General features: G+C 45.2%; 1 protein-coding gene across 2 annotated transcripts in view; it reads right to left on the bottom strand.

The window, feature by feature from the left end:
- The window catches only part of PLXDC2 (plexin domain containing 2), a 674,841-nt gene that overhangs the window by 216,982 nt on the left and 443,097 nt on the right, over nt 1–14,762 (bottom strand). The window lies entirely within an intron of this gene.

The raw sequence follows: 14,762 nt of genomic DNA on the forward strand, positions 1-14,762 counted from the left end.
AAAGAGTACTCCATCTTAATAAGTAGTGACATAATGGTAGGATATGCCATCACTTATTTATCACTTAGTGGTCTGACTTCTTACATCCCCATTGATTCTGAGAAAGAAACAGATGCACTTCACCCCTTTCATTTTCAGGATCTGTTGGAATCCTAAAGGTTGAACCCTTGTGATCTTTAGGTGATGGTTAGAATTGAGAGAATCTTCCAAAATTCATCAAAAGTTGCCCCCCAAATTTGTTTTTTTATGCTCTGAGTTATCTCAAGATCCCAAAGTTTAATAAATTGAGGGGAGGGAATGTGCTAAAGATAATAAGCATTATATGCTTACCTGTCCTTGACCCACCCCGCAACCGTTCTTATGCTACTACAGATTCCTGGTTCTCCATGGCTGTTTTAGATTCTTCCGACATGTGGGGCAATGTGCACTATGATGCCGATGACATGCTTCACTTCATCTCTCACGTGAGTATTTGAGGCGAATCACACTGTTAAGGGCTCACCTTACAGGATTCTCTAAGTTGCAGGTCAGGGTGAGCAGCATGGATCAAAAGCAATGGTAAAGTGGAGTGAGTCTTGATTGTTGGCATATGGTTTAGCGTGAACCAGAATAGTAGCATATGCAAGAGGCAGACACAAGTGGAGCAGGAAACACCAGATAAAGCAAAGCTGTGTGGATACACATAGGAACATAGATGTATAAACAGTCCAGGACTTGAAGAAAGGAAATGATTAATAGCAGCGGTGTACACGATCAGAAACTGTCAGCAGGCTAATTGTTGACAACAGGATAGCAGCGATGAATAGGTAAACTGGATACGTCCTTGCAGAAATGGTTGCACACAAAAATATATAAAGTGCTCTCAGTGAGACAAACAAAATAGGAATCTTGTGGGTATGATACCTTTTAATAGCTAACAAATAATAGTGAATGTTGTTACAAAGCAAGCTTTCGGGACTGCTTAGGTCCCTTCATCAGGCTGATATGACAAAATATTTGAAGAAACCTTATTTATATACAGTTTAAAGCACAACATTTCAATAAACAAACAATGAGCTTGAAGAGAGAATCCTTAATTAGGTAAGATTAGATAGGTAGTGTGAAAAGTTCTGTGAAATCAAAGGGCTACTTGGTGGAGATAGCTCAGATATGGTAATGGGTCATAAAACCTCCTGACAAATTGAGTCATGTGTGAATAGAGTCAAAGATTGTAATGAATTTGTGTTCCCACACTCTTCCATGTTTCTGTGATTTAAAATTGCCTCTTAAAATGACAACTTTCATATTGCCTATGTTGTGTCCTGGATCACAGAAATGTTTAGCCACAGGTAAATGTGTTTTTTTTGTCTGTAATTGTATGACGATGAGACCTCATCCTTGCTCTCAGTCTCTGTCCTGTTTCTCCAACATAGAGGCCACCCACAGGACATACATTGCATAGAATTAAATACACCACATTGGAAGAGGAACATGTGAATGTCCCTGGGATCTTATAGTCCTGCTGTGTGTTGGGAATTTGGATTTTGTCTTTGGTCTCTATATGAATGCAGGTTTTGCATCTTCTCCCATTGCAAGGATATGTTCCTCTTGGTGAATCTGAGGGCATTGAACTTCGGATAATGATGTTTCTTAGATTGGGAGGTTGCCTGTAACATAGCAAGGGGGGTCTTTGAATAGTGTTTTTAACCGGTCATCCTTGTGTAGGATATGGTGAAGTTTCTTAGCCATTTTTCTGAGTATTTCAAGCTGTGGGTTGTAGGTCACTACACGAAGATTTTCCTCTTTTTTTCTGTATTTAAGTACTTGACTTCTAGGGATCCTTGTGGCCCTAACGATCTGATCATCAATGGAGGTGGGATGGTAACCTTGATTTAAAAATGACATTTTAAGCTGGGTTAGGTGTTCATCCCTGTCCTTGGGACTGGAACAGATATGGTTATATCTGAGGGCCTGGCTGTAGACAATGGACTTCTTAATGTGTTTAGGATGGAAGCTGTCCCATTTGAGGTATGTGGGAAGGTCAATTGGTTTCCGATATACTGATGGTTGCAATGAACCATTTTCGATTTTTATGGTGGTGTCTAGGAAGTTGATTTTTGTTTTTGAATGGTCTAATATCAAGTTTATGGTTGGATGAAATTTGTTGAATTTGTCATGGAAATTTAGAAGTTCTTGTTCAGGCTCGGTCCAGATTATTAATATGTCATCGATGTAATGGAAATAGGCAAAGGGTTTGATGGAGCAGGATGTTAAAAAGTAATTTTCCAGTTTATCCATGAAGAGGTTAGCATACTGGGGTGCCATTTTACTTCCCATAGCGGTGTCGGTGCGTTGTAAGTATAGCTCCTCACCGAAAGAGAAAAAGTTGTGTGTGAGGATGAATCTGGTAAATGCTATTACAGACTCGGAGGGGATCCCATTGGCCTCAAGAAACATTCGGCAGGCGGCTAGTCCATCTTCGTGTGGGATGTTGGAATATAAGGATTCGACGTCCATGTTGGCTAAGATAGTGCTGTCGGGGAGGGGACCTATCGTGGATAGCTTATTAAGCAGGTCTGTAGTGTCCTGTATATAGCTGGCTGTCTTCCTTACCAGCAGCTTGAGGATGTTTTCAACCCACCCTGAGAATTTTTCAGTGAGTGTTCTTACCCCTGAGATGATTGGCCTCCCTGGGTTGCCTGGCTTATGAATCTTGGGAAGCATGTAGAAAGTTCCCATCCTTGGATTCTCGGGTATTAAGTCCAGAAGGTTTATGGGGTCTGTACATAGACATTTGATGACTCTTTTCAACTCCCTCAGATATTTTGGAGTTGGGTCATCATCCAGTTTGGTGTAGTACTGTATATCCATCAGTTGTCTGTGTGCCTCTTTGAAGTAGTCGGTTGTATTAAGGAGAACTATGGCCCCACCTTTATCCGCAGGCTCAATAGTGATCTCTACTTTTTTCGTTTTACTAAATGGTGGATATCAGAATGTACCGTACATCTATGGAACTGCAAGATCGTCTGAAGAAACTGGCATAACTGGATAGCGACATCTTCTTTTTAATAAGATGCAAGAAGGAGCACTTAATACCCAAAGGACTAAGCTTAAAGAATCCCATTCGGAATACCTACAATACTCATTACTCACAACACCTCTGCTACAGAACTTCAGAGAGACTACGGAACCTCCTTATTCATGTTTTCTACAGCACCAAGAAAACGGTCCAAATGGAAATACAAACTTTAAGGAGTACAATTGCTGGTGACATACAGCAGAAAATGCAGCTTTTCTATACAACACTGCAGTCGTACCTAATATACAACAAGAAAAAGAAACTCCACAGACTTCGACTGAAAGCAGGATTACATTCCAGCACCAGTCAAGACCCTCCTAAACACTACAGTATGGGGGCAAAACCACCAGAAGGACACAAGTACAGTCAGCTGTGTTATTAATCTGTCATCTTACAAACCCACTAATCTAGAACTCAATGTACTTTTCAGAGGTCTCACATTCTGTCCTACAAAACCTCTAGACAAAACAGAACTTTGTATTGACATGGAACAATACTTCAGGAGACTTAGACTGAAGGAGTTCTTCTCTGTCAAAGAGGACTTGGGGCTTTTGGGCAGCCAAACTCAAGTCAGACTAGAGAATAAGAAAAACTCTGACTGGACACCTCCCTCTGGCCGCAACACCATTTTGGACCAATATATTGACTCATTTAGACATTCGATGCAGTCCACGATATTGGATAAAAAAGCAAAGGAAACATCTAATATCAGTTTGCAGGAAAAAAAGGCGATTCATGGCCTTAAGAACAACAGGGAGATCACTATTAAGCCTGCAGATAAAGGTGGTGCCATAGTTCTCCTTAATACAACCGACTACATCAAAGAGGCACACAGACAACTGATGGATATACAGTACTACACCAAACTGGATGATGACCCAGCTCCAAAATATCTGAGGGAGTTGAAAAGAGTCATCAAATGTCTATGTACAGACCCCATAAACCTTCTGGACTTAATACCCGAGAATCCAAGGATGGGAACTTTCTATATGCTTCCCAAGATTCATTAGCCAGGCAACCCAGGGAGGCCAATCATCTCAGGGGTGGGAACACTCACTGAAAAATTCTCAGGGTGGGTTGAAAACATCCTCAAGCCGCTGGTAAGGAAGACAGCCAGCTATATACAGGACACTACAGACCTGCTTAATAAGCTATCCATGATAGGTCCCCTCCCCAACAGCACCATCTTAGCCACCATGAACGTCGAATCCTTATATTCCAACATCCCACACGAAGATGGACTAGCCGCCTGCAGAATGTTTCTTGAGGCCAATGGGATCCCCTCCGAGTCTGTAATAGCACTTACCAGATTCATCCTCACACAACTTTTTCTCTATCGGTGAGGAGCTATACCTTCAATGCACCGGCACCGCTATGGGAAGTAAAATAGCACCCCAGTACACTAACCTCTTTATGGCTAAACTGGAAAATGACTTTTTAACATCCTGCTCCATCAAACCCTTTGCCTATTTCCGTTACATCGATGACATATTAATAATCTGGACCGAGCCTGAACAAGAACTTCTAAATTTCCATGACAAATTCAACAAATTTCATCCAACCATAAACTTGACATTAGCTCATTCAAAAACAAAAATCAACTTCCTAGACACCACCATAAAAATCCAAAATGGTTCATTCCAAACATCAGTATATCGGAAACCAATTGACTGTCCACATACCTCAAATGGGACAGCTTCCATCCTAAACACATTAAGAAATCCATTGTCTACAGCCAGGCCCTCAGATATAACCATATCTGTTCCGTCCCAAGACAGGAATGAACACCTAACCCAGCTTAAAATGTCATTTTTAAATCAAGGTTACCATCCCACCTCCATTGATGATCAGATCATTAGGGCCACAAGGATCCCTAGAAGTCAAGTACTTAAATACAGAAAAAAAGAGGAAAATCTTCGTGTAGTGACCTACAACCCACAGCTTGAAATACTCAGAAAAATGGCTAAGAAACTTCACCATATCCTACACAAGGATGACTGGTTAAAAACACTATTCAAAGACCCCCCTTGCTATGTTACAGGCAACCTCCCAATCTAAGAAACATCATTATCCGAAGTTCAATGCCCTCAGATTTACCAAGAGGAACATATCCTTGCAATGGGAGAAGATGCAAAACCTGCATTCATATAGAGACCAAAGACAAAATCCAAATTCCCAACACACAGCAGGACTATAAGATCCCAGGGACATTCACATGTTCCTCTTCCAATGTGGTGCATTTAATTCTATGCAATATATGTCCTGTGGGTGGCCTCTATGTTGGAGAAACAGGACAGAGACTGAGAGCAAGGATGAGGTCTCATCGTCATACAATTACAGACCAAAAAAACCATTTACCTGTGGCTAAACATTTCTGTCATCCAGGACACAACATAGGCAATATGAAAGTTGTCATTTTAAAAGGCAATTTTAAATCACAGAAACATCGGAGAGTGTGGGAACACAAATTCATTACAATCTTTGACTCTATTCACACAGGACTCAATTTGTCAGAAGGTTTTATGACTAGAGTTGAGCGAAACGGGTCGAAAAATTTCAAAAGTCGCCGACTTTTGGCAAAGTCGGGTTTCATGAAACGAAACCCGACCCTAGGATGAGGTCGGCCACGAGGTCGGCTACTTACGCGCCAAAGTCGCGTTTCAAAAGTTTGTTTTGCGCTCTTTTTCAGCCAATCAGGATCCACGGACACTGTGGGCAACGTGATGACATAGGCAGGGGTCGCCACCATCTTTCAGAAGGGCATGCAAGTGATTGGTTTGCTTTGGTGGGCGTCACAGGGGTTATAAAAGGGCGTGCACGCCGACCGCCATCTTACTTCTGCCGATCTTAGCATAGGGAGAGGTTGCTGCTGCTGATTCTGTAGGGAGAGCGTTAGGCAGGGAAGAAGAAAAAAAAACTGCTTCTGCTGCTAGCGATTTTGCCTGTACAACACACCAGTCACTGTGTGTGCAGTGCAAGGGGAGGCTATATTGTGGTGGATCAGTGGTGTTGGTTGTTAGGCTGCCTTCTAAGGCTTCCTGACAGCTGCATTGCTGTTTACCCACTGCTCTGCAAACTGCTTTTTTAAAAGCAATCCCAATTTTTTTTTTTGTCCTGCTGAGGTACTGAGCGTGCATTTTTTCACACCATACAGCGGTGTACGCTCCTCACACAGTACCGTGTAACGGCTGTTATCACAGCCACAGTGAAGCTATCTGTGTGTCACTCTGTGAGAATAAGTCGAGGACATGTTCCGTTCTTACAGACCTGCACCTACTAGTTTTGTCTAGCTTTCAAACAGTTAAATATATTTGCTGTTTGATCACATTCAAAACTATAGAGAGACAGCGTGTGTTAGTCCGTATACTTAAAAAACACGGAGCTTGACAATTTTACGTACACCGGACAGCCGTGTACGTGCACGCTCCTCTCAGTACCGTGTAACGGCTGTTATCACGGCCACAGTGAAGCTATTTGTGTGTCACTCTGTGAGAATAAGTCGAGGACATGTTCCGTTCTTACAGACCTGCACCTACTAGTTTTGTCTAGCTTTCAAACAGTTAAATATATTTGCTGTTTGATCACATTCAAAACTATAGAGAGACAGAGTGTGTCAGTCCGTATACTTAAAAAACACGGAGCTTGACAATTCTACGTACACCGGACAGCCTTGTACGTGCATGCTCCTCTCAGTACCGTGTAACGGCTGTTATCACGGCCACAGTGAAGCTATCTGTGTGTCACTGTGGAAGGATAAGTGGAGGACTTGTTCCGTTCTTACAGACCTACACTCTAGGGAGATTCCTATTCTGCCCAATTCTACATACACCTTGTAGTTTGTGATACACTAGCCAATTTCTGCCTGTGACATAGTGCTCTGATATTCAGTGGGCCTCACACAATCCAAAAGTGTCCAGTGTCCACTAGTGTTTGCAGAAATTCAAAATCTCCCTTATCCTGTAGTCACTTTTTTCACACCTGTGCCATCGAGCCTGTGACATAGCGCTCTGATATTCAGTGGGCCTCACACAATCCATAAGTGTCCAGTGTCCACAAGTGTGTGCAGAAATTCAAAATCTCTGTGATCCTGTAGTCACTTTTTTCACACCTGTGCCATCGAGCCTGTGACATAGCGCTCTGATATTCAGTGGGCCTCACACAATCCAAAAGTGTCCAGTGTCCACTAGTGTGTGCAGAAATTCAAAATCTCCCTTATCCTGTAGTCACTTTTTTCACACCTGTGCCATCGAGCCTGTGACATAGCGCTCTGATATTCAGTGGGCCTCACACAATCCATAAGTGTCCAGTGTCCACAAGTGTGTGCAGAAATTCAAAATCTCCCCTGTCCTATAGACACCTTGTACCTTGTTTTACATTACTACATAGTTTGTTGGATTTTGTCTTCATTTCTACAAAAAATGAGGAAGGCTGGTGGAAGAGGCCGTGGAATTGGGCGGGGGTTGGCAGCTGGTAATGATGGTGTTGGTGGTGGATCTGATGGTAGTGGCAAGAGCAAAATAGGACCAAATGCAGGAGGTGTTGAGCCTGCATCATCGTCTGGCTCCATAAGGCTTCGAAGGCTTAGTTTTCTAGGAGTTGGCAAACCGCTTTTAAAACCAGAGCATCAGGAAAAAGTTTTGTCTTACATTGCTGACTCAGCCTCCAGCTCTATCGCCTCCTCTTCTGAAGTTGTAAAAAGTAAAAGCACTGAGTCGTCATTGGAGGCTCATGTTCATGAACCACACCTTTCCTTGTGTCCTTCACCCAAACCAAGATTGAAGGATGACGCAGGCCATACTACTGATTACTCCATGGAGCTGTTTTCACATACCATGCCTGGATTATCAAGTGAAATGGTGAATTACCCAGGCCAAGATGAATCTGACATGGAGTGCACTGATGCACAGCCGCTGATAGATGATTCTTCTGGTACATTCACTCAGAGCACTACATTGTCCTCGCAGTGTACAGAGCCAGATTCTGACCCTGATGAGACTCAGGTGCCCCTTCTCGCACACTATACCACCATACACGGTGACACAGAGGAAGGTGCACATGACATTGAAGAGGAGGTGATGGATGACCCAGTTGTTGACCCAGATTGGCATCCATTGGGGGAAGAGGGTGCTGCTTCCAATAGCTCAGATGAGGAGCATCCACAGCAGACATCGACATCGCAACAGCTGTTATCTGGCAGGCCCGGAGCACTCCAAAGACAGGTTCCAAAAATTAAAAGAGTTGCTGGACAGCTTGTCCAGAGGGTCAAAAGATCACAGCGTGCTAGGCCGCAAAATGTCTGCCAAAGTAGGAAGAGTGCAGTGTGGCACTTTTTTGAACAAAATCCTCATGATCAGGCCAAGGTTATCTGTAAGAAGTGCGCAAAGACCTTTAGCCGAGGGAAAAATCTGAAAAATTTGAATACCAGTTGCATGCTTAGACATTTAACCACCATGCACTTGCAAGCGTGGACACAGCACCAAATCTCAAGTGCCACATGTGCAACTGATCACAAAGAAGGTAGTCAGCAACGCTACATTGTTTCCTCCACTGTAAGCCCACCGGTTAGCACAGCAGCAAATGTTGAGGTGTCGTTGCAAGGCCACAGCAGTCAGGGAATCCCACTGTTATATCAACGAAATACTGAATCTAGGCCATCAGAAAGAACACCAACTCCATCACCATCATCAACCCTCTCTCAGTCCGCCCTGTCCACCGCTACTTCCACCATATGCAGCTCTCAAGTCCAGCTCACCCTCCCAGACACTATGAGTAGGTCAAGAAAGTACTCAGTCTCTCATCCGCGTACACTGGGTTTGAACTCCCACATTGCCAAACTAATCTCGTTTGAGATGATGCCCTATCGGTTGGTAGAAAGCGCAGCTTTCCGCGAACTCATGGCCTATGCAGTACCACGCTATGACCTACCCAGTCGCCACTTCTTCTCTCGCAAAGCCATCCCAGCCCTCCACCATCATGTAAAAGACCGCATTGTCCATGCACTCAAGCAGTCAGTGAGTGGAAAGGTGCACCTCACAACTGATGCATGGTCCAGTCGGCATGGCCAGGGCCGTTACGTGTCCATCACTGCGCAATGGGTTAATGTGGTGGATGCAGGGTCCACAGGGGACAGCGGTGGTGGGACAGTGCTGCCTAGCCCACGGTATAGGAAACAGTTGGCTGTAGGCGTTCGACCCTCCTCCTCCTCCTCCAGAAGCGAAGCTCGTCCACAGAGCGCAGTCGTACGAGCACTCCATCTGCAGCTGCCACTGTTGCACACGAGGTGTCCCCCTATCGAGCAGCTAGTGGAAAGCGTCAGCAGGCTGTGTTGCAGATGATTTGTTTGGGCGACAGACACACCGCCGAGGTGCTGGCCGAGTACTTGAAGCGTCAAAATGAGTCATGGCTGGGCAGTGTACATCTTGAGGCAGGCAAGGTAGTTAGTGATAACGGCCGTAATTTTGTGGCAGCCATAGCCCTTTCAAAACTCAGCCACATACCTTGCTTGGCTCACACCTTGAACCTGGTGGTGCAGTGCTTCCTCAAAAATTATCCGGAGTTAACAGCCCTGCTCCAGAAGGTGCGAAGACTGTGCGCGCACATCCGCCGGTCGCCTGTACACTCCGTTCGTATGCAGAAGCTGCAGCGATTGCTCCACCTTCCCAACCACCGCCTCATTATCGACATTGCAACAAGGTGGAACTCCACCCTGCACATGGTGGAGCGGCTGTGCGAGCAGAGGCAGGCCATAATGCATTTGTGGGAGGATACACGGCCAGGCACTTTGAGAGCAGACATGGAGTTGACAGGTGTGCAGTGGTCGAAGCTGAAAGACCTCTGTAAAGTCCTTCAGTGTTTTGAGGAATGCACACGGCTGGTAAGAGCAGACGACGCCATCCTAAGCATGAGCATCAAACTTATGCATCTGCTCATGCAAACTTTGACGCACCTTAAGGAGCAGGCGTCTGCAGCCAATGTTGACGAGGAGGGAATCCTTGATGACATTCAGCCATTGTCTGCTCAGGGACCTCTCCTGGACGAGGTGGAGGAAGAAGAGGAGGAGGAGGATGATGATGGGGATGATTACTTAGGGGAGGAGGATGCATCTCGTGGGGCAAGTGAAAATGTTGGCGTGGCAAGGTCTGGTACAGGGTTTGTGCGTGACTGGAGGGATGTGGATTTGCCAGAAAGTGCTCCTCCAACCAGCACTCGCAGTGCATCATTGACACCGGGAACATTGGCCCACATGTCAGATTATGCCTTGCAGTTCCTAAAAAGGGACCCCCGCATTGCCAAAATGATGAACGATGACGACTACTGGTTGGCCAGCATCCTGGATCCACGCTATAAAGGCAAATTACAAAACATCATGCCACAGGAGAACCTTGACCTAATATTTGCTAATAAACATGCAACTCTGGTAAATCGGTTGCTTGAGGCATTCCCAGCACACAGCAGCGGTGATGGTTCTCACACGAGCCGTACTGGCCGGGGGCAGCTGGGCAGAGGTGTTCATGGTGCACACAGCAGAAGTGGCGTTGGAGACAGGGGTTTCATGACAATGTTGTGGACTGATTTTTCAAATACCGCTCACACAACTGGTAATACTGCATCGATGGAAAGTGACAGGAGACAGCAGTTGTCAACTATGGTTACAAACTACTTTTCCTCCCATATCGATGTTCTCCCACACAGGTCATTCCCCTTTGACTATTGGGCCGCTAAACTGGACACCTGGCCTGAATTGGCACAATATGCCTTACAGGAGCTCGCTTGCCCAGCTGCAAGTGTGCTATCGGAAAGAGTCTTCAGTGCAGCTGGATCAATCCTGACAGAAAAAAGGACCCGTCTGTCAACCCAAAATGTGGATGATCTAACCTTCATTAAAATGAACCATGCATGGGTTTCCAAGGATTTTGTCCCACCTTCCCCTGATGACACATAGGGTGACAGAAAAATGGCTTGCTTTGGTCCACCTCTTCCTGGGACTTGACCTATTTCGCCTTTTGCATCAGCTGAATGTCCAACATCAACATATGCCACTTTCTAAAACTCCCTAACTGTGCTGCCCCCCCCCATGGCCGGGGTCACCACCTAGCGCACGACACCGTGCGAGTGCCGTTGCCCTGGACAGGTGGGTAGGCCGACTCTTGGGCGCGGGCACTGGCACAGGGTCCCTCATAGTGCAATCAAGTGTCTCTGACGGTGGTGGTGCACACCCGCCGTCAGACACACCGCCGTACTATGAGGGGCCCAGTGCCAGTACCGACGCCCACGAGTGGGCCCCCCTTGCTTGGGCAGGGCCCCAGCAATTGCAATCTTTACCTCTCCCTGCTCCTCCGCTGTGTAGTCTGGGCCGTCAAATCCATACTGTGCCTGACACCGTCTGAGCCTGCCTCCTGATGTATAGACATATATTTTGAATGTGTACGCTATCCATACATGTTATCTGGGGATACGGTACCATTTCTCACCTTTGTGCAATCACGTGTAATCCATACTGGGCGTGAGAACGGCTGGCGAGCTGTTAAGCAAGCTATAGCACCTGTGGTTTGCACACGTAAGTTTTTCATTTTTTCAGGCCTAATTCCGGAACTGCGGTTGATCTGCACTTACTGGGAAATCATCGTTCGCGGGTAATAATTGTAATCAGTGATCCCCATCACTAACGTTCAGCGGGTTATCTGCACCTGTAAGCAACAAACGCTGGCCTTTTCAGTGTAGCGCACATGCAGCCACGGACATGTAAGGGCATGACACACCAGTTATTGGCCAATCTCATGTGCCAGAGCCTCAGGTGTCCCTCTACTAAGCCGGACTCGGACCGCGGGGCATGACGGAGTCTCGTTCGTTAACGGAATTAAGCTTGCAATGTGTGCATCTGTTCTGTAGCTGGCATGGTTGAGGTTTCCCAGGTGGAGTCGAATTTAACCGTAGGCTCCACTCCTGGTGGTGCCCTTCTGGACATTCCTTTAAGGTTCAGCTTTGCAACCATACTGCCCACGTAAAACAAACACTTTGCCTTCATGAACGCTGTTTGGAGGGTCATGACTTGTGGGAATAACGCCGCCCAATCAGTTAACCTGCTAGAGAGATCCTTCGTTGCTCCCAAGCATGACATCACACTCCCTAGGAGGAAGGTAATGCCACTGTGGCGACCGTACTCCTGGGGGCGACACAAGTGCACTGATGCCCAGCCACTGCTCGATGAATCTGCTGGTACATTGACCCAGACCACTACATTCCCCTCGCACGCTACACGGCCTGAATCTGACCCTGATGAAACTCAGGTTACCCTTCCCATATACAGTTCCATCTTACACGGTGACAAAGAGGAAGCTGCAGATGAAAGTGCAGGTTCGACCCACCCGCCATCAGACACACCACCGTACTATCAGGGGCCCTGTGCCAGTGCCGTCGCCAACGAGTGGGCCCCCCCTGCTTGCTCAGGATCACAGCACTTGCAAGGTTGAAATACTGTGCAGTGAGATGGAAGATGAGGACGACGAGGAGTCCAGACTAGTACAGGGATTCCATAGCGAGGAGACTTATTTGATTGTTTTCAATGTTGGGACAGCAATTTATGGGGAGCACTATACTCTGGAGAATGATAGATGGGGCCCACCATACACTGGAAAATTCCAAAGGTGGACATCAGACACTGGAGCAGCATTTACAGGGCCCATTATACACTAGAGCATTAGAAATGGGGCCCATTATGTTTGGAGCATTATTTGGGCCCATAAGACAGTGGAGCTTCATCCATGGGGACCAACATATACTGTAGCATTATGTGGAGCTCATCATATACTGTTTCAAACATTATATGGGACCAATGATTCTGTATGGAGAAATAGATGGGCCTCGTCATGAGATGTAAAAAGTGAAGTATTTTTCATTGTACTATACTGCTATTTCTCTGCCGTATCGGAGCATGATGAGTTGAGGTATGTGTTAAAGGGGCGCTCTTTCGCCCAGGGCACATGAAAACCTGGAGCCAGCCCTACCCCCCCACAACTTTAGCCAAATAACCCCCATTTTTCAGTGCGTAACTTGTATTATAAAGTTAATTAAGGTTGACAAGCTTAAGTAAGAAGAATTGATGCTTTTGGCATTCAAATGGGCACTGTAGGTATGTTTCCTGTCCTCCTCTCACTGCCGACTTTTATTCCCCATTGACTTACATTGGGTTTCGTGTTTCGGGACGACCCCGACTTTTCCCTATAATCGGCCAATCTTGCTCGACCCAACTTTTGGAAAAGTCGGGTTTCACGAAACGAAACTCGACCCTAAAAAACCAAAAGTCGCTCAACTCCATTTATGATCCATTACCATATCTGAGCTATCTCCTCCAAGTATCCCTTTGATCTCACAGAAGTTTTCACACTACCTATCTAATCTAACCTAATTAAGGATTCTCTCTTCAAGCTCATTGTTTGTTTATTGAAATGTTGTGCTTTAAACTGTATATAAATAAGGTTTCTTCAAATATTTTGTCATATCAGCCTGATGAAGGGACGTAAGCAGTCCCGAAAGCTTACTTTGTAACAACATTCACTATTATTTGTTATCCATTAAAAGGTATCATAAACACAAGATTCCTATTTTGTTTCTCTCACTGAGAGCACTTTATATATTTTTTTCTACTGGCTAACATGGTACCAAACCACAGAAATGGCAACGAAAAATGATAATCAAGTACCTAGCAAAAATACTAGTGTGCACAGAACTGATAATAGCTGAGATTAGTTAATTCAAAAGTTCATGCAGCTGCAGTCATCAGAATTCAGGGCCTGAAGAGTTAACTAGACTACTGAGTGAACTGGATGATGAGGCAAGCTCATGTAATGCCCAAAGTAGCTGAAAGCTAAGCTTCCAGAATACTCATACAGAATATGCCTGCCTGAGCCAGTCTTAATAGGTCTTGGTTGATGATACCAGAGCTTTTTGTTGGATTACCACAGTAATCTCATGTGGACTAGCACAAAGGAAGCCAGCCATAGGGGAAAGAAACAAGACTGTACACCTGAGCTGGGACAGGTAAGTAGCATACAGTGTTTAGCAATGGAAAGGAATGTAGTAAGGTCTGCAGGGCCGGCCCAAACGTATAGGCGAACTAGGCTGCCGCCTAGGGCGCCGACCCAAAGGGGGCGCCAGAGAAAAAATTGAAAAAATTATAAAAAATCTTTTCAAAAGGCAAAAAGTTTTAGGGATGGAAAGAAAAGTGTACATATTTAAGGGCAAATATGACACAAGAGAGGTTGGTTGGGTTGGCAACAATTTCGATAGAATCTGAAGTTGCTAAACAAATTAATCTCGGTGACTTAGTGTCATCCTTTTCAAAAAAAAAAAGGCAAGGAAACAAAAATTTTAATTACCTATGGTCGTTTTTGTTTTGTGTTATTGATTACTTTGTATATATTTGTCCTATACAACGTCTCAGAAGATTAAAGAGTTAGGAGAGAGTTAATTAATCATTGTTGTTGTGGTTTATTTTGCTCCTAAATTTATATCCCAAGTTTTCATCTACTGCCAAGAATAGTAGGGGCGCAACAAAATAGTTTCGCCTAGGGCGCCGTAATCTCTCGGGCCGGCCCTGAAGGTCTGAAGACTGGTTGCCGAGGATCAGGGTACTGCAGTGGTATTGGGACAGGTGAGAAGCAGGCCTAGCACAGGTGAGTAGATAATGTTTATTATTTTTTAACTC

This window comes from Dendrobates tinctorius, unplaced genomic scaffold (assembly GCF_039654945.1).
Source record: "Dendrobates tinctorius isolate UK_male_01 unplaced genomic scaffold, ASM3965494v1 ptg000070l, whole genome shotgun sequence".
Classification (NCBI taxonomy): domain Eukaryota; kingdom Metazoa; phylum Chordata; class Amphibia; order Anura; family Dendrobatidae; genus Dendrobates; species Dendrobates tinctorius.